Source organism: Phyllobates terribilis, unplaced genomic scaffold, assembly GCF_046119375.1.
Source record: "Phyllobates terribilis strain yellow unplaced genomic scaffold, ASM4611937v1 Scaffold_236__1_contigs__length_3049075, whole genome shotgun sequence".
In the NCBI taxonomy this organism is placed as follows: domain Eukaryota; kingdom Metazoa; phylum Chordata; class Amphibia; order Anura; family Dendrobatidae; genus Phyllobates; species Phyllobates terribilis.
The window spans coordinates 622,654-641,447 of NW_027362996.1; the positions used below are offsets into that span (position 1 = coordinate 622,654).

The 18,794-nt window shown below is 47.7% G+C and overlaps 5 non-coding genes and 3 pseudogenes across 5 annotated transcripts; all 8 read left to right on the forward strand.

Moving 5' to 3' along the window:
• Window positions 1-598: 598 nt before the first annotated feature.
• On the forward strand, window positions 599-756 carry LOC141216934 (U2 spliceosomal RNA; annotated as a pseudogene).
• A 723-nt stretch (window positions 757-1,479) lies between these two features.
• LOC141216747 (U2 spliceosomal RNA) lies at window positions 1,480-1,657 on the forward strand (annotated as a pseudogene).
• A 1,109-nt stretch (window positions 1,658-2,766) lies between these two features.
• On the forward strand, window positions 2,767-2,957 carry LOC141217135 (U2 spliceosomal RNA). Its single transcript, XR_012286006.1, has one exon. It is a non-coding gene; the product is annotated as a U2 spliceosomal RNA (small nuclear RNA).
• A 1,109-nt stretch (window positions 2,958-4,066) lies between these two features.
• On the forward strand, window positions 4,067-4,257 carry LOC141217137 (U2 spliceosomal RNA). Its single transcript, XR_012286008.1, has one exon. It is a non-coding gene; the product is annotated as a U2 spliceosomal RNA (small nuclear RNA).
• A 1,109-nt stretch (window positions 4,258-5,366) lies between these two features.
• On the forward strand, window positions 5,367-5,557 carry LOC141217138 (U2 spliceosomal RNA). The gene has a single exon (XR_012286009.1). It is a non-coding gene; the product is annotated as a U2 spliceosomal RNA (small nuclear RNA).
• Window positions 5,558-6,666: 1,109 nt separating this feature from the next.
• LOC141217139 (U2 spliceosomal RNA) lies at window positions 6,667-6,857 on the forward strand. The gene has a single exon (XR_012286010.1). It is a non-coding gene; the product is annotated as a U2 spliceosomal RNA (small nuclear RNA).
• A 6,186-nt stretch (window positions 6,858-13,043) lies between these two features.
• On the forward strand, window positions 13,044-13,240 carry LOC141216824 (U2 spliceosomal RNA). Its single transcript, XR_012285821.1, has one exon. It is a non-coding gene; the product is annotated as a U2 spliceosomal RNA (small nuclear RNA).
• A 1,121-nt stretch (window positions 13,241-14,361) lies between these two features.
• LOC141216902 (U2 spliceosomal RNA) lies at window positions 14,362-14,439 on the forward strand (annotated as a pseudogene).
• Window positions 14,440-18,794: the final 4,355 nt, after the last annotated feature.

Below are 18,794 nucleotides of genomic sequence, written 5' to 3' on the forward strand. Positions count from 1 at the left end.
ACTGACTTCTTTCAATTAATGCCTGCAGACTATAAAAGAGAACCCAACCCAAAAAGTTTGGTTGATTAGTCTGTGGCATTCTGTTAAACTGTTGCTTATGGCGGTCTCTGTGAGCTTCTCAGCGACATTCAGCCAGCCAGGTATCCTGCCTGCAGTAGATGGAATGTGGCAATGGAACGCTGGCTGCGCGTGTCATAATAGGCTCTGAGCCTTTATATACCTGCGCACAGCAGCAGCCACCTTCAGTCTGCTGCTGGACAGCCAGCAGCAGCAGGAGAGGTAAGTAATCAGCAGCCCTCCTGCTAAGGGTAGACAGCTGCTCGTTCCACCCCACCCCCCGCCTTAATTGGTTCTCCTCCCTTCCAACGGTGTTGAGGCGGGTGGGAACAGCAGGGGGTGAGGGTGCTGTGTTTAAAGAGGTGGAGTTATGCAGATCTAAAACGCGTGGATTGCAGCAGCAGCAAGCCGAAAAGTGCAGGCATGTAAGGGATCTAGAGGTTGACAACATGTCTTCTTAACGGGAGTCCAGGAGCTCATCTCCACAAATGGACTCTTCAGGATCCTTGGGTGGCTCCGTAGTTCGAAACCAATTCTGGTTATCGCTTCTCGGCCTTTTGGCTAAGATCAAGTGTAGTATCTTTCGAAAAGGCGGTTTTGGATGTTGGCTGCCCTAGTAGATTGATATATTATGCACACTGGGGTTTAGGCGCTTGTTAGTACACCAGGTGGCTAATATAGTCATCTGGTGGAAAGCATGGCCCCCCAGGATCGACGCCATTGGGCCGGGGAAGATCGAAAGCCCGAAGTGTGAAGTGCCCCAGGAGTGGTGACCCTGGGGTGCCTTAACTCACTGGGATTGGGAACCCCACTTGAGTTTATGGCACATTTGCACAAGCACTTCAAATTTTCTTTCTTCGCACACACCCTTATTCCGGGCCTTCTGGCCTTAGGATGGGGAATTTTTCAATTCCCGGTCGAAGGTCCGGGCAGTATTATACTGTGAAACCTTCACTATTTATTTAATTTCTTTGTCACTGTGTGTCCACTTATTCACGTGTGTCACGTCCTACTAGGATTTTGTCGGGATGCGGTTCCCTTACGGGTTCCTCTCTTGGCAGGTCTAGGGGGGGAGTGTGTGGCCATCAGGTTCCGCTCCCCCCTGAAACCCCCTGGCTCTCCTCTTTCGGGAGGAGAGCGTTGTTGGCTCCCCTCTTCCGGGAGGGGAGCACAGTCTTTGGCTCCCAGTGCCTTGCTCGGGTGAGAACTCGGGCAGGTGCTGGGGGTAAGATTGGGTCGCCTCTGGCTTCGGCTGGAGGTGGCTTTTTGTCCCTGTTCCTCGCTGTGGCCTTTTGGCTCGGAGGGACGGGGAATGGTTTGGGGGACCCTTCTCCTTTTGGAGAGGGTTTCAAGAAGACCAGCATCCTAGTGCACTTTTTTTGTGGCACTTGTCACTTTTTTAAGCGCACTCGGGTTTTGTACACGAATTCGGGCTTTCGATAAAAAATCTGTTCTTATCAGTTTAATATCTGATACGTCCCCTATCTGGGGACCATATATTAAATGGATTTTTAGAACAGGGAGATGGAAAAAGAGCTTGCTCTGTCCACTCCACGCATTGACCTGGTATTGCAGTATCTCCAGGACCAGTGCACCCCTTCTTTAATGCAGTTTCTAAAATCAGAAAGTATTGAATTCAATGTTTTTTGTTCATTTTGCTTGTTTGTCGGATTTTGGGATGGACTCTTTGGCTTTGCTTTTCTTCTCCTCATTGGATTTTTCATGTTCAAAGTTGCAGAAGCCAGATGACAAGCTCATTTTGGTTCAACTTCAGCAACTGTGCATTGCATTGCCATGTAATGTAACGCAATGCTATCTTTCTAGCTCTCCCTCTTTACTTCCTTTTGGATAAACAGACATATTAGGCAAGCATTTTGGAGCTTTCACCTAAATAACTACAGGTGGTGAGATAAGCTGCACAATATAATTGACCTTTCAGTATATTGTTGCACACACACCATCTATTTAGCAAATGCCCTTGTTATCAACAGCAGCCTTTTAAACTCACCTGAGCTAACAGGTATGTGCGCTGGTTACTCTGCTGCGCTTAAAATTTCTTTTTTGGTTTGCTACAATGCCTTTTCTGAAACGTTGTCTCCCTCTGCTGGAACACTGACTTCTTTCAATTAATGCCTGCAGACTATAAAAGAGAACCCAACCCAAAAAGTTTGGTTGATTAGTCTGTGGCATTCTGTTAAACTGTTGCTTATGGCGGTCTCTGTGAGCTTCTCAGCGACATTCAGCCAGCCAGGTATCCTGCCTGCAGTAGATGGAATGTGGCAATGGAACGCTGGCTGCGCGTGTCATAATAGGCTCTGAGCCTTTATATACCTGCGCACAGCAGCAGCCACCTTCAGTCTGCTGCTGGACAGCCAGCAGCAGCAGGAGAGGTAAGTAATCAGCAGCCCTCCTGCTAAGGGTAGACAGCTGCTCGTTCCACCCCACCCCCCGCCTTAATTGGTTCTCCTCCCTTCCAACGGTGTTGAGGCGGGTGGGAACAGCAGGGGGTGAGGGTGCTGTGTTTAAAGAGGTGGAGTTATGCAGATCTAAAACGCGTGGATTGCAGCAGCAGCAAGCCGAAAAGTGCAGGCATGTAAGGGATCTAGAGGTTGACAACATGTCTTCTTAACGGGAGTCCAGGAGCTCATCTCCACAAATGGACTCTTCAGGATCCTTGGGTGGCTCCGTAGTTCGAAACCAATTCTGGTTATCGCTTCTCGGCCTTTTGGCTAAGATCAAGTGTAGTATCTGTTCTTATCAGTTTAATATCTGATACGTCCCCTATCTGGGGACCATATATTAAATGGATTTTTAGAACAGGGAGATGGAAAAAGAGCTTGCTCTGTCCACTCCACGCATTGACCTGGTATTGCAGTATCTCCAGGACCGGTGCACCCCTTCTTTAATGCAGTTTCTAAAATCAGAAAGTATTGAATTCAATGTTTTTTGTTCATTTTGCTTGTTTGTCGGATTTTGGGATGGACTCTTTGGCTTTGCTTTTCTTCTCCTCATTGGATTTTTCATGTTCAAAGTTGCAGAAGCCAGATGACAAGCTCATTTTGGTTCAACTTCAGCAACTGTGCATTGCATTGCCATGTAATGTAACGCAATGCTCTCTTTCTAGCTCTCCCTCTTTACTTCCTTTTGGATAAACAGACATATTAGGCAAGCATTTTGGAGCTTTCACCTAAATAACTACAGGTGGTGAGATAAGCTGCACAATATAATTGACCTTTCAGTATATTGTTGCACACACACCATCTATTTAGCAAATGCCCTTGTTATCAACAGCAGCCTTTTAAACTCACCTGAGCTAACAGGTATGTGCGCTGGTTACTCTGCTGCGCTTAAAATTTCTTTTTTGGTTTGCTACAATGCCTTTTCTGAAACGTTGTCTCCCTCTGCTGGAACACTGACTTCTTTCAATTAATGCCTTCAGACTATAAAAGAGAACCCAACCCAAAAAGTTTGGTTGATTAGTCTGTGGCATTCTGTTAAACTGTTGCTTATGGCGGTCTCTGTGAGCTTCTCAGCGACATTCAGCCAGCCAGGTATCCTGCCTGCAGTAGATGGAATGTGGCAATGGAACGCTGGCTGCGCGTGTCATAATAGGCTCTGAGCCTTTATATACCTGCGCACAGCAGCAGCCACCTTCAGTCTGCTGCTGGACAGCCAGCAGCAGCAGGAGAGGTAAGTAATCAGCAGCCCTCCTGCTAAGGGTAGACAGCTGCTCGTTCCACCCCACCCCCCACCTTAATTGGTTCTCCTCCCTTCCAACGGTGTTGAGGCGGGTGGGAACAGCAGGGGGTGAGGGTGCTGTGTTTAAAGAGGTGGAGTTATGCAGATCTAAAACGCGTGGATTGCAGCAGCAGCAAGCCGAAAAGTGCAGGCATGTAAGGGATCTAGAGGTTGACAACATGTCTTCTTAACGGGAGTCCAGGAGCTCATCTCCACAAATGGACTCTTCAGGATCCTTGGGTGGCTCCGTAGTTCGAAACCAATTCTGGTTATCGCTTCTCGGCCTTTTGGCTAAGATCAAGTGTAGTATCTGTTCTTATCAGTTTAATATCTGATACGTCCCCTATCTGGGGACCATATATTAAATGGATTTTTAGAACAGGGAGATGGAAAAAGAGCTTGCTCTGTCCACTCCACGCATTGACCTGGTATTGCAGTATCTCCAGGACCGGTGCACCCCTTCTTTAATGCAGTTTCTAAAATCAGAAAGTATTGAATTCAATGTTTTTTGTTCATTTTGCTTGTTTGTCGGATTTTGGGATGGACTCTTTGGCTTTGCTTTTCTTCTCCTCATTGGATTTTTCATGTTCAAAGTTGCAGAAGCCAGATGACAAGCTCATTTTGGTTCAACTTCAGCAACTGTGCATTGCATTGCCATGTAATGTAACGCAATGCTATCTTTCTAGCTCTCCCTCTTTACTTCCTTTTGGATAAACAGACATATTAGGCAAGCATTTTGGAGCTTTCACCTAAATAACTACAGGTGGTGAGATAAGCTGCACAATATAATTGACCTTTCAGTATATTGTTGCACACACACCATCTATTTAGCAAATGCCCTTGTTATCAACAGCAGCCTTTTAAACTCACCAGAGCTAACAGGTATGTGCGCTGGTTACTCTGCTGCGCTTAAAATTTCTTTTTTGGTTTGCTACAATGCCTTTTCTGAAACGTTGTCTCCCTCTGCTGGAACACTGACTTCTTTCAATTAATGCCTGCAGACTATAAAAGAGAACCCAACCCAAAAAGTTTGGTTGATTAGTCTGTGGCATTCTGTTAAACTGTTGCTTATGGCGGTCTCTGTGAGCTTCTCAGCGACATTCAGCCAGCCAGGTATCCTGCCTGCAGTAGATGGAATGTGGCAATGGAACGCTGGCTGCGCGTGTCATAATAGGCTCTGAGCCTTTATATACCTGCGCACAGCAGCAGCCACCTTCAGTCTGCTGCTGGACAGCCAGCAGCAGCAGGAGAGGTAAGTAATCAGCAGCCCTCCTGCTAAGGGTAGACAGCTGCTCGTTCCACCCCACCCCCCGCCTTAATTGGTTCTCCTCCCTTCCAACGGTGTTGAGGCGGGTGGGAACAGCAGGGGGTGAGGGTGCTGTGTTTAAAGAGGTGGAGTTATGCAGATCTAAAACGCGTGGATTGCAGCAGCAGCAAGCCGAAAAGTGCAGGCATGTAAGGGATCTAGAGGTTGACAACATGTCTTCTTAACGGGAGTCCAGGAGCTCATCTCCACAAATGGACTCTTCAGGATCCTTGGGTGGCTCCGTAGTTCGAAACCAATTCTGGTTATCGCTTCTCGGCCTTTTGGCTAAGATCAAGTGTAGTATCTGTTCTTATCAGTTTAATATCTGATACGTCCCCTATCTGGGGACCATATATTAAATGGATTTTTAGAACAGGGAGATGGAAAAAGAGCTTGCTCTGTCCACTCCACGCATTGACCTGGTATTGCAGTATCTCCAGGACCGGTGCACCCCTTCTTTAATGCAGTTTCTAAAATCAGAAAGTATTGAATTCAATGTTTTTTGTTCATTTTGCTTGTTTGTCGGATTTTGGGATGGACTCTTTGGCTTTGCTTTTCTTCTCCTCATTGGATTTTTCATGTTCAAAGTTGCAGAAGCCAGATGACAAGCTCATTTTGGTTCAACTTCAGCAACTGTGCATTGCATTGCCATGTAATGTAACGCAATGCTCTCTTTCTAGCTCTCCCTCTTTACTTCCTTTTGGATAAACAGACATATTAGGCAAGCATTTTGGAGCTTTCACCTAAATAACTACAGGTGGTGAGATAAGCTGCACAATATAATTGACCTTTCAGTATATTGTTGCACACACACCATCTATTTAGCAAATGCCCTTGTTATCAACAGCAGCCTTTTAAACTCACCTGAGCTAACAGGTATGTGCGCTGGTTACTCTGCTGCGCTTAAAATTTCTTTTTTGGTTTGCTACAATGCCTTTTCTGAAACGTTGTCTCCCTCTGCTGGAACACTGACTTCTTTCAATTAATGCCTTCAGACTATAAAAGAGAACCCAACCCAAAAAGTTTGGTTGATTAGTCTGTGGCATTCTGTTAAACTGTTGCTTATGGCGGTCTCTGTGAGCTTCTCAGCGACATTCAGCCAGCCAGGTATCCTGCCTGCAGTAGATGGAATGTGGCAATGGAACGCTGGCTGCGCGTGTCATAATAGGCTCTGAGCCTTTATATACCTGCGCACAGCAGCAGCCACCTTCAGTCTGCTGCTGGACAGCCAGCAGCAGCAGGAGAGGTAAGTAATCAGCAGCCCTCCTGCTAAGGGTAGACAGCTGCTCGTTCCACCCCACCCCCCACCTTAATTGGTTCTCCTCCCTTCCAACGGTGTTGAGGCGGGTGGGAACAGCAGGGGGTGAGGGTGCTGTGTTTAAAGAGGTGGAGTTATGCAGATCTAAAACGCGTGGATTGCAGCAGCAGCAAGCCGAAAAGTGCAGGCATGTAAGGGATCTAGAGGTTGACAACATGTCTTCTTAACGGGAGTCCAGGAGCTCATCTCCACAAATGGACTCTTCAGGATCCTTGGGTGGCTCCGTAGTTCGAAACCAATTCTGGTTATCGCTTCTCGGCCTTTTGGCTAAGATCAAGTGTAGTATCTGTTCTTATCAGTTTAATATCTGATACGTCCCCTATCTGGGGACCATATATTAAATGGATTTTTAGAACAGGGAGATGGAAAAAGAGCTTGCTCTGTCCACTCCACGCATTGACCTGGTATTGCAGTATCTCCAGGACCGGTGCACCCCTTCTTTAATGCAGTTTCTAAAATCAGAAAGTATTGAATTCAATGTTTTTTGTTCATTTTGCTTGTTTGTCGGATTTTGGGATGGACTCTTTGGCTTTGCTTTTCTTCTCCTCATTGGATTTTTCATGTTCAAAGTTGCAGAAGCCAGATGACAAGCTCATTTTGGTTCAACTTCAGCAACTGTGCATTGCATTGCCATGTAATGTAACGCAATGCTATCTTTCTAGCTCTCCCTCTTTACTTCCTTTTGGATAAACAGACATATTAGGCAAGCATTTTGGAGCTTTCACCTAAATAACTACAGGTGGTGAGATAAGCTGCACAATATAATTGACCTTTCAGTATATTGTTGCACACACACCATCTATTTAGCAAATGCCCTTGTTATCAACAGCAGCCTTTTAAACTCACCTGAGCTAACAGGTATGTGCGCTGGTTACTCTGCTGCGCTTAAAATTTCTTTTTTGGTTTGCTACAATGCCTTTTCTGAAACGTTGTCTCCCTCTGCTGGAACACTGACTTCTTTCAATTAATGCCTGCAGACTATAAAAGAGAACCCAACCCAAAAAGTTTGGTTGATTAGTCTGTGGCATTCTGTTAAACTGTTGCTTATGGCGGTCTCTGTGAGCTTCTCAGCGACATTCAGCCAGCCAGGTATCCTGCCTGCAGTAGATGGAATGTGGCAATGGAACGCTGGCTGCGCGTGTCATAATAGGCTCTGAGCCTTTATATACCTCCGCACAGCAGCAGCCACCTTCAGTCTGCTGCTGGACAGCCAGCAGCAGCAGGAGAGGTAAGTAATCAGCAGCCCTCCTGCTAAGGGTAGACAGCTGCTCGTTCCACCCCACCCCCCGCCTTAATTGGTTCTCCTCCCTTCCAACGGTGTTGAGGCGGGTGGGAACAGCAGGGGGTGAGGGTGCTGTGTTTAAAGAGGTGGAGTTATGCAGATCTAAAACGCGTGGATTGCAGCAGCAGCAAGCCGAAAAGTGCAGGCATGTAAGGGATCTAGAGGTTGACAACATGTCTTCTTAACGGGAGTCCAGGAGCTCATCTCCACAAATGGACTCTTCAGGATCCTTGGGTGGCTCCATAGTTCGAAACCAATTCTGGTTATCGCTTCTCGGCCTTTTGGCTCAGATCTGTAATGGGTCTAGTCATTTGGCTGTCTGTGCGTTAACTCTTGGCCCTGTGGCATCGCCATTTTATGGCTTAAGCCACTTGCTGCTATAAGGAGTTGGCCAGTAGACACGACTAGCGATAATGGGACGCATTCGATACGTTGGGCCCGGTGAGGCTCGAGTGAAGTTTGGAATCCAGATTGATGTGGAAGAAGGCAAAGAAGGAATCTTTACCCTCAGCTTCGTGGTGAAGGAGATTTTGTTTGGACTCCTTGAAGTGAAGAAGGAAGAAATCTTGTGCCTCCAGCAATTCAAAAGCAAGTATAATCTTGTATTTACTTCTATGGCTGTTTGCAACAATTTCTATGATTGTTTGAAAAAGAATCTGGACAATCAATATTTGGATGGGCTGACTTTTGTCATCTTGTATTGCTCCAAAGAGGTACCTCTGACTGTTTTCATGTACAACCCACATGTGGACTTGGCTTTGATTTATGCCTTTCTAAATAGGCACTGCTATATTACCAAGGTGGCAGTAAAAGTCATGAATGAGGAGGAACTATGGACCGGTAAATATCGTTTCATGGTCAAGTTCCGGGAAAGTCCTGATGAACCAGGGGGTATACATTATCCTCCATCAAATTTTTCCATTGGGAGTGAGCGGGGTTACCTGTTCTTCCCCAATGCGCCCAGGTTTTGTCGTCATTGTAGGAGGTATGGCCATACTCAGGAAGCATGCGACATCAGACAGATTATTTGCAGGAAGTGCAATGAGGTGGGTCATTCTTCCAATAATTGCAAAAATGAAATAGTCTGTAACCTCTGCGGAGAGAAGGGGCATGCCTTCAGAGACTGTATATTCCATCCTGGTTCATATGCGGGGGCAGCGGGAAGGGGAAGGAGAAGAAATGAATCTCCTGCACCCACAGCTACAACTCCGACTGCTCCAACTCCGACTGCTCCGATATCTACTCTGGCTTTACTGGATGAGGAGGAGGCTCGGGTTGCTTTTCCAGAACTGGTTCGTGTGAATGTAAGAGGAAATATGGAGCTGGCACCTGAGCCACCGGTGCAGAGGGCCGCGTCTGTGGCTTCAGATGTCAGTGAGTCTGAGACGATAACTGATGATCGTATAGGCATGGAAGTGGCCCCGGTGGAGGATCTGGAGGCTGAAATTCCAGACATGATGGTTACATTGCAGGGGGAAGAGGAGTCTGATCTGACCAGAACACCGCATGTGGCCTGGAGCGATGTCGTTTCTGACCTTGAGGAGGAGGGAGGTCAGGGGGACTTTGACCCCCAGCGGCGGGATTATAGTTCAGATGAAGATGGAGGCGCTTCAGTGAAGAAAAACAAGAAAACCGAACCATCCTTTTCCCCTTTAAGTGACTGCAGTGTGAGTCCAGCCCGGGTGTACCCTACTGCATCCGATCCCCAAGATGTGTCTTTTTTGGGGGAAGGCACAAACTACGATATCTGCACGTCCAGCGTCCTACCCCCAGAAGGGTTAGGATGATGTACAGGTGGGCATGTTGTCGTGACCTGCCACATCAAATTAATAGATGGGTGCCCAAGTTGCTCTCAGCATCTTGTCGCTAAATGTTCGGCTGATTAAATCTGAGTCGAGAAGAGTGGCAATTTTGGACTACTTGAGCAACTTGGATGCGGACGTATACTGTGTCCAGGAGTGTGGGATCTCCGATCCCTTAAGTGAAAATGCATGGCCTTTAGGTCAAAGTGTGTGGTCTGGTTCTGTATGTAATAAAAATTGTGGGGTAGGTGTTTTGGTGAAGGGTTATAGTGTTAAGATAGAAAGTTACATGGTGGTGGAGGCGGGGAGGTGTGTAATATGTAAGTTAAATTGTAGGGGGTGGAGGGTTAGGGTGGTAAATATGTATGCACCAATAGATAAAGGGGAGAGGCTGGAAATTTTTGAGAAATTATGTTTTTTTTTATCTGGCAAAATGCCAATAATTTTTGTTGGAGATTTCAATTGTGTGACGGAGGGGGATAAGATGGATGTTACAGGTAAAAGACTCAAGAGTCTTGTGGCGGATTTTTCCTTACAGGATGCTGCGGAAGTTTTTTTAGGTAATCCACCTCCTGCGACCTATAAGGCCGACAGGGGAGGCATAGAGTCTAGAATAGACCGTATCTTCTTTTCTTCACAAAATGTTATTTGTAGGAATTTCCAGCAGGAAGATGTTCCCTTCTCTGACCATGTGTGTTTGAGGGCACGTCTAGAAGGTAAGATTTCCTTTGTATATGGTGGTGGCGTGTGGAAACTTAATGTGCGTTTGCTGGAAGATAATAGGATCATGCGTGATTTTAGGCGAATGTATGTTAGGTGGAGGGATAAAAAAAGTGATTTCAGGAATGTGCTTGAGTGGTGGGACTGGATGAAGAGTGAGATTGTTTTTTTCTTTAGAAAAAGGGGCAGGAGGAAAGCAGCAATGAATAGAGCAAAATTTAATGATTTAAGCTCTAGACTGGAGTGGCTGAGGAAGTTAAGGATGATTGGAGTGGATGTGGATGTTTTGATGTGTCAAGTGAAAGAAGAGATTAAGAAATATATTGAGGGTAAAGGGAAAGAAATTATTTACCGTTCTAAGATTGAACATTTGGAGAAAAATGAGAAATGCACAAGATTTTTTTTCAAAAAAGTTTTTGGGAAGAAAGTAGATATGGATGAGGTGGTGAATGGTGATGGGGTGTGTGTGAGTGGGAAGGATGTGATGCAGGAGGTGGTGTTGTTTTATAAGGAGTTGTATGGGGAAAAATGGGTTGATGATAGGATGTTGACTGATGCTTTGGGGTGTTTAGAAGGTTGTTTGGGTGAGGATGAACGTGAAATATTGGATGATGTAATTGTGTTGGATGAAGTTAAAAAAGTGGTGATGTCTGCGAGTAAGAATAAAACACCTGGGAAGGATGGACTGCCCGTGGAGTTATATGTTAAGGAATGGGACACGATGGGAAATGACTTATTGGAGGTGTGCCAGTATATGTTCACGGAGAATATGTTGAGTGAATCTATGAGAGATGGGGTGGTGGTTTTGGTTCATAAGAAAGGTGATAAAAAGGATTTGGGGAATTGGAGGCCAATCACCCTTTTGAATGCAGACTATAAGGTCTTTAGTAAATTGTTGGCTAGCCGGATGCGGGAAGTGATTGGCGGTGTGGTGGATGAAGATCAAGTGTGTGCAGTGCCTGGGAGAAGTATGACTGAAAATTTGGTGTTGCTGCGTGATGTGATTGGGGATTGTATGAGTCGTAAGCAGAAATGTTTGTTGTTTTCGGTTGATTTTGAAAAAGCTTTTGACCGTGTGTCACATAGCTTTATGTTTAAGGTTTTGTCTAAGATGGGTTATTCCAGGAATTTTGTAAACTGTGTTAGGAGTTTGTATTGTAATGTTTCAAGTGAATTTTTGGTGAATGGGTGGTTGAGTGAGAAAGTGAGAATTAAATCAGGAGTGCGTCAGGGGTGCCCTATGTCCCCTTTTTTGTTTATTAGTGTGATTGAAGTGTTGATGTGTATGGTTAGGAAGGATAAGGTTATGAGAGGTGTGATGATTCCTGGGAGTAATGGAAAGGATGTGAGAATTCTAGGTTACATGGATGATGTAGTGATTGTGAGTGGGAATATGGCTGCGATGAGTAGGGCAAGGTTGATATTAAGTTTGTTTTGTAGTGTCTCAGCTTTTAAGGTCAATTGGACTAAGAGTTCCTTTAAATGTTTTGGTGAGAGGAATGTACGGATGGATGGTGTGAGGTGTGAGGATGGTGCAATAAAGGTGCTTGGGATTAAGTTTAATGATGATTTGAAAGGAAATGAGAGTTGGGAAGATTGTGGGGTGAGAGTGGTGCGCAAGTTGAATTTTTGGCGAATGAGAGAACTAACTCTGACTGGGAAAGTTCTGATTATTAAGGCGGTTATTTTGCCTATTTTGTTGTTTGTTGCGAATGTATATCCTGCTGCTTTTAAGAAAATTAGGAAAACTGAGAAATTCATCTTTAATTTTCTTTGGGGAAGTCGCATGGAGAAATTGAAACGGGAATATGTCTATAAGTTATGTGTAAATGGAGGTTTGGATTTTCCAAATATTGATTTCTTTTTAGGGATTAGTTACGTGAAAATGGTGGTGGTGGTTCTAGGGAAAAGTAATAAGTGTGCTTATATGATGAAGTATTCGGCTGGATGGATGCTTTATGGCTTAAAGTGGGTCAAAAGGGATGCTAGAGTGCCTGTTGCTTTTAAGTGTCCTGTATGGTATGGTTGTGTTGAGAAATTTGTAAGGAAGTATGATTTGTTGTCCGTTAACATGAGTGATTTTAGGCAAAAGAAGAAAGTCATTAGGATGGTGCGTGAGCGTGAGGTGGTATGTAATATCAATGGGTTGAGAGGGGAGGAAGTAACCGAGATGTGGAGAAAATTAAGTATAGATGGTGTGACTAACAGACAGAGAGATATCGCTTGGATGATATTGCATGACATTTTGCCTGTTAGAGATGTGCAAAAGAAGAGGGATTTAGTTAAATCTGAGGTATGCCCGAGGGATGGATGTGGTTTGAGAGAGCATGTTAGACATATGGTATGGGATTGTGATTTTGCATATGATGTATGGAAGGGTATAGGGGGACTTTGCAAGGAATTGGTGGGTGTAAAGTATGTTAATTGGAAACTTGCTATGTTTGGGATGGGTGCATGTAGTAGAATTAAGGATAGGATTTTATGGTTGTTGGTGGTGTGTGTAATTGAAAGTTTGTGGGATGCGAGGAATTTGTTAGTTTTTAAAAGGAAGAAAATGTCAGTTAATGAATGTTTGAGATTGATTCTGTCACGTATGTATGTAATATACCTCTGGGATCAGGAACGTGGAAGTATTATAGATGCTGAAGGGATCTGGAAGTTTAAAAAGTGGAGGTTTTTGGTAAAGTTTAATTAGTAGTGTATAATGTACCTGATGATAAGGTTTGGTTTTATTTTTGATTATATACCAAGTGTGATGAAAGGCTAAGTGTCAATGAAAGGCTTTTGTAAGTCGATTTGATTGAGCTTATGCTCCGGCCTATCTGATTTGGTTAAAAAAAAAAAGAAAAAAAAAAAAAAAAAAATCTGTTCTTATCAGTTTAATATCTGATACGTCCCCTATCTGGGGACCATATATTAAATGGATTTTTAGAACAGGGAGATGGAAAAAGAGCTTGCTCTGTCCACTCCACGCATTGACCTGGTATTGCAGTATCTCCAGGACCGGTGCACCCCTTCTTTAATGCAGTTTCTAAAATCAGAAAGAATTGAATTCAATGTTTTTTGTTCATTTTGCTTGTTTGTCGGATTTTGGGATGGACTCTTTGGCTTTGCTTTTCTTCTCCTCATTGGATTTTTCATGTTCAAAGTTGCAGAAGCCAGATTACAAGCTCATTTTGGTTCAACTTCAGCAACTGTGCATTGCATTGCCATGTAATGTAATGAAATGCTATCTTTCTAGCTCTCCCTTTTTACTTCCTTTTGGATAAACAGACATATTAGGCAAGCATTTTGGAGCTTTCACCTAAATAACTACAGGTGGTGAGATAAGCTGCACAATATAATTGACCTTTCAGTATATTGTTGCACACACACCATCTATTTAGCAAATGCCCTTGTTATCAACAGCAGCCTTTTAAACTCACCTGAGCTAACAGGTATGTGCGCTGGTTACTCTGCTGCGCTTAAAATTTCTTTTTTGGTTTGCTACAATGCCTTTTCTGAAACGTTGTCTCCCTCTGCTGGAACACTGACTTCTTTCATTTAATGCCTGCAGACTATAAAAGAGAACCCAACCCAAAAAGTTTGGTTGATTAGTCTGTGGCATTCTGTTAAACTGTTGCTTATGGCGGTCTCTGTGAGCTTCTCAGCGACATTCAGCCAGCCAGGTATCCTGCCTGCAGTAGATGGAATGTGGCAATGGAACGCTGGCTGCGCGTGTCATAATAGGCTCTGAGCCTTTATATACCTGTGCACAGCAGCAGCCACCTTCAGTCTGCTGCTGGACAGCCAGCAGCAGCAGCAGCAGCAGCAGGAGAGGTATGTAATCAGCAGCCCTCCTGCTAAGGGTAGACAGCTGCTCGTTCCACATCACCCCCCGCCTTAATTGGTTCTCCTCCCTTCCAACGGTGTTGAGGCGGGTGGGAACAGCAGGGGGTGAGGGTGCTGTGTTTAAAGAGGTGGAGTTATGCAGATCTAAAACGCGTGGATTGCAGCAGCAGCAAGCCGAAAAGTGCAGGCATGTAAGGGATCTAGAGGTTGACAACATGTCTTCTTAACGGGAGTCCAGGAGCTCATCTCCACAAATGGACTCTTCAGGATCCTTGGGTGGCTCCGTAGTTCGAAACCAATTCTGGTTATCGCTTCTCGGCCTTTTGGCTAAGATCAAGTGTAGTATCTGTTCTTATAAGAACACAAGAGCTACGATCTACACTTGACGAGAGCGATCGAACTCGGAAGGAGAAGAGCTTCGGAGCCCAGCTGACATCGGAGAAGGAAGGCGGATATCGGTGGGAGGAAGAAGCTCTAAAGAATCCAGAAGAAGACGAAGACTCGGAGAAGAATCGGGCTGTCCTGTGGAATCTTCGAGGAAGAAAATCATCGAGACAAAGACCTTTCGGGGAATTTGTCCAGAACACGACGGGAGAAGAATCTGCATAGCTCCACCCATTCCGGGAAAAGTTCCAGATCCAGCTCCAAGAAGTAACTGCAGGAGGAAAGCCATGGCAAGCGCTGCGAGGAAGGCCGAAAAGAAGAGCCTGGAGCAGGGGACAGCCAGGAGGGCCCAGCCAGGAGCCGATTCTGACCCCAAGGACTCTGCCTCCACGGCTGGCCAGCAGAAGGGACCCCAGAAGCCCCGCCACGAAGCTCCAGCCCTGGAGCCATGGATGCGGCAGACGGTGGCCCTGAAGCTGAAGGAAGTGGATGGGAGGGTGCCGGACATGTCCTCGGACGTGTTCTGCTAGAAGATGCTGCTGGATCGAGGCTTCTCCAGGTCGGACACCCTCAGCATCCAGACCTTCTTGACGGGGATCTTCTTCGTCACCTTCGCCACTGTGAACACCTGCAGGAGGTTCTGGGAAATGGTAAGCGCAAAAGGACCGGATAATTCTTTCTCTGCCTTTACAGGTAGCTGCCCTATCCAGAGGGACGAAAGGAGGATCACGGTCTCCATGCGCAACCCGCACACCCCAGGCCAAGACATCTGTACCTTCCTGAGACGCTTCTGTTTGGTTGTGAAGGAACCTTCTCACATCCTGAATGGACTCGGCTTCTGGACAGGTAAGTGGTCGGTGACCGTTAGACTTCACAGGGACCTGGCGTACTCAGACGGACTTCGGCACCTGCCCCCGACATTCTCCCTGGGCAACTCCTACGGCCTCATCTATTACCCGGACATGCCGCGGAACTGCAGGAGATGCGGCAAGAACGGCCACGAGATGAAGGACTGCAAGGAGGATGCCTGCAGGATTTGTCGAGTGACGGGACACAGCTCGAAGGACTGCCCGAAGAAGACGTCCTGCAACCTGTGTGGGCTGGCGGCTCATCTGTACAAGGATTGCCCCAAGTGTGAGAGATCCTGGGCATCAGTGGTTGCGACGACCCCAGCTACGGAGGACAAGGCCCCGATGACCAGGCCTGTGAAGGTCAAGGACGCGACGACCAAGGCCCCAGCGGCCAAGGCCGAGACGACCAAGGCCAAAGCGGTCAAGGAGTCGGTGGCCAAAGCCCCAGCGACGGTCCCAGCAGCTCCGAAGCAGAAGAAAAAGTCAAAGGAGGGTAAGAGTTCTGTCACCCCTCTCTCGATCCCTCCCCCTGCCACCCCCGTCCAATCCCCCCCCACCCCGGCCACCCCTGCTGAGGATTCCACTTCCTCTTCCTCCTTCCCCTACTCCTCAGCAGGTGTCCTTTCCCCTGCCCCGGCAGCCACTCTCCCTCCCCAGACCATGGTAGCGGTGGAATTAACCTTTCCTCCACCCGCCGCTATCTATTCCGAGGAGGATTTTCCCCTTCTTGTCTCCCCAGTTCCAACCCGGGGAAAGAGGAAGGTGGAGGACAGCCCTGCTACTGAATCCTCCAAAAAGAAGATTCTGGATTTCGTAGGCGAAAAGGAGGATACCCTCCCTGAGCCAGAAGAGATGGAGCACATGGTTGAGACCCTGGTGGCCGAGCCAGAAGAGGAGGAACTGGTGGTCGCCGAGATCGAGGCCACGCTGCTTGACCAGATGGAGGAAGAGGGCCTGCTGGTGATCCCGTCACCAGAAGTCAACACCGACGAGGGACCACCCGACCGGAGTGGTAACTAAGGTGTATTGCCTGCGCTAACTTTTTCTTTTTTTCCCTACATGATGGCTAATATTAACTTATTTTCCATTAATGTCAGGAGCATCAAGGACAAGTTCAGACGTCAGACTATTTATGCCTTCCTTACTTCCCAGTTGTGTGATGTTTATATGTTGCAGGAATGTTCCCTTCCCTCCTCTAGGTCCTTCAAACATCTGGCCAGGGAGTGGTCCCACGGTCCATCCTACTGGTCCGGTGGGGGTGACTGCAAGTCTGCGGGGGTCGCAATTCTGATCAGGGGGGGCGCATTCACGCTTGAGTCCGTCCAGGAGCTCATCTGCGGCAGGGCTCTTGTTGTAGATGGCAACTGGGCGGGAGAACCTGTCAGGTTCATCAACGTGTATGCGTCCCCACTGAAGAATGAGCGTTTGGAGCTTTTCCAGACCCTGCGGCTTCAGCTTGCCACCACCAGGACCTTAGTGATGGCCGGGGATTTCAACTGCCCCATCGAGGAGGATGGTCGTAGTTCTGGCACATCTGCCAAGTTGGACATCACGTCCAAGCTGCTCATCGAGATGGTAACCGAGGCCTCTCTTCAGGACGTGGTGGGCTCCATGGGGAGAGGCTCCACGAACTATTCGTGGAGCCGACCCGATGGCTCACTCCGCTCCAGGATTGACTTTGTGTTCACCTCTCGGGCAGTCAGGCAGAGTAGGCACTCGATGGTCTCCTGCTTCTTCTCCGACCACAGAGCCATTCACTTACAAGGTGTCCTCGGCGACGGTTTTCCGTCCGGCCCCGGCTCCTGGAAGCTGAATTGTGCTCTGCTGGCTCAGGATGAAGTCGTGGAGGAGCTGAGAGCAGCCTACGCAATGTGGCAGTCCTACAAGGGTAGCTTCCAAACAGTCTCTGATTGGTGGGAATATGTTAAACTTGAGTTTCGCTGTTTCTTTCAGGCCAAGGGTCGACAACAGGCGTGTGAGAAGAGGAGGGACTTCAGAGGGCTGCAGCGCGAGCTGCGGTCGCTGCAGGACCTTCTTCACTGCGGCTGGGACGTGAGGGAGGAGCTGGAGGAGACCAAGAAGAGCCTGAAAAGGCACTTTGAGGAGGAGTCCAAGCGAATCGTCTTCCGTTCCAAAGTGGAGAATCTGGAGAAGGGTGAGAAATGTAACTCATTCTTTTTCAGGAAACTTCATGCCGGTCACACGCCCCTGAACGAGCTGCGAGACGAGAGCGGAAACATGCGACGTGGGAAGGAGGACGTGATGAGGGTCGTCAGCGACTTCTACAGCGAACTCTACTCCCACAAGACTACCGACCCCGACGCTGCTGATAAGTTCCTGTCAGGTATCACTAACCATCTTGATCCTGCAGGCACGGCAGCCTTGGACAAACCTCTGATGGTGGGCGAATTGCTCTCTGCCGCTAAATCCTTTAGGACCGGCAGGACCCCGGGCAGTGATGGTCTTCCAGCGGAGCTCTATGTAGCGCTGGGAGACCTCATCTGTCCGGACCTGTTGGACCTGTACGAGGAGATGGTGGTGGAGGGTAGAATGCCTCCATCTTTGAGGGAAGGAATGGTCACGATCCTGTACAAGCGGAAGGGAGAGAGGTGCGACCTGAGGAATTGGCGTCCCATCACTCTGCTCAACGTGGACTACAAGATCCTGGCCAAGACGATGGCGACACGACTTAAGACGGTCATCGGACGGATCATCCACCCGGACCAGACCTGCGGCATCCCTGGACGTCGCATCGCAGACAGCCTCGCTCTCGTGCGGGACACGGTCGAGTACATCAAGGTCCGCCGCGCACACGCGGCCCTGGTCTCCTTGGATCAGGAGAAGGCCTTCGACCGGGTTTCCCACGAGTTCATGGGCCGAGCTCTGCACCGGTTAGGTTTGGGTAACATGTTTTGTTCGTATGTCCGTCTGATGTATTTTGATATCCACAGCTCGGTGTTGGTGAACGGCTGGAAGACTGACCCCTTCCCTGTCCTCTCTGGGGTCAGACAAGGCTGCCCTCTATCACCTCTTCTTTTTGTTTGTGTTATAGAACTCTTCGCAGAGGCTATCCGGCAGAATGGAGAGCTCAGAGGGATCACCGCACCGGGTCCGGGACGACACGAGGTCAAGTGCTCGCTCTACATGGACGACGTCACCGTCTTCTGCGCTGATCGTGGTTCAGTCGACGCCCTCGTCCAGACGTGTGAGAGGTTCGGCCGGGCTTCAGGGGCCAAAGTCAACTGCAGGAAGTCGGAAGCCATGCTCTTCGGGGATTGGCAGCCGGCCTCCTCTGCCCCCTTCCCCTTCAACATTCAACCGGATTTCCTCAAGGTGCTGGGAGTCTGGTTCGGGAAGGAAGGAGCGGCCCTCAAGTCCTGGCAAGAACGCTTGGCCAAGGTGAAGCAACGGATCGGACTCTGGAGCCTCAGACACCTCACTTGTGAGGGTAAGGCACTCGTCCTGCGTAATGAGGTCCTGCCCGTCTTGCAGTACACGGCGCAGG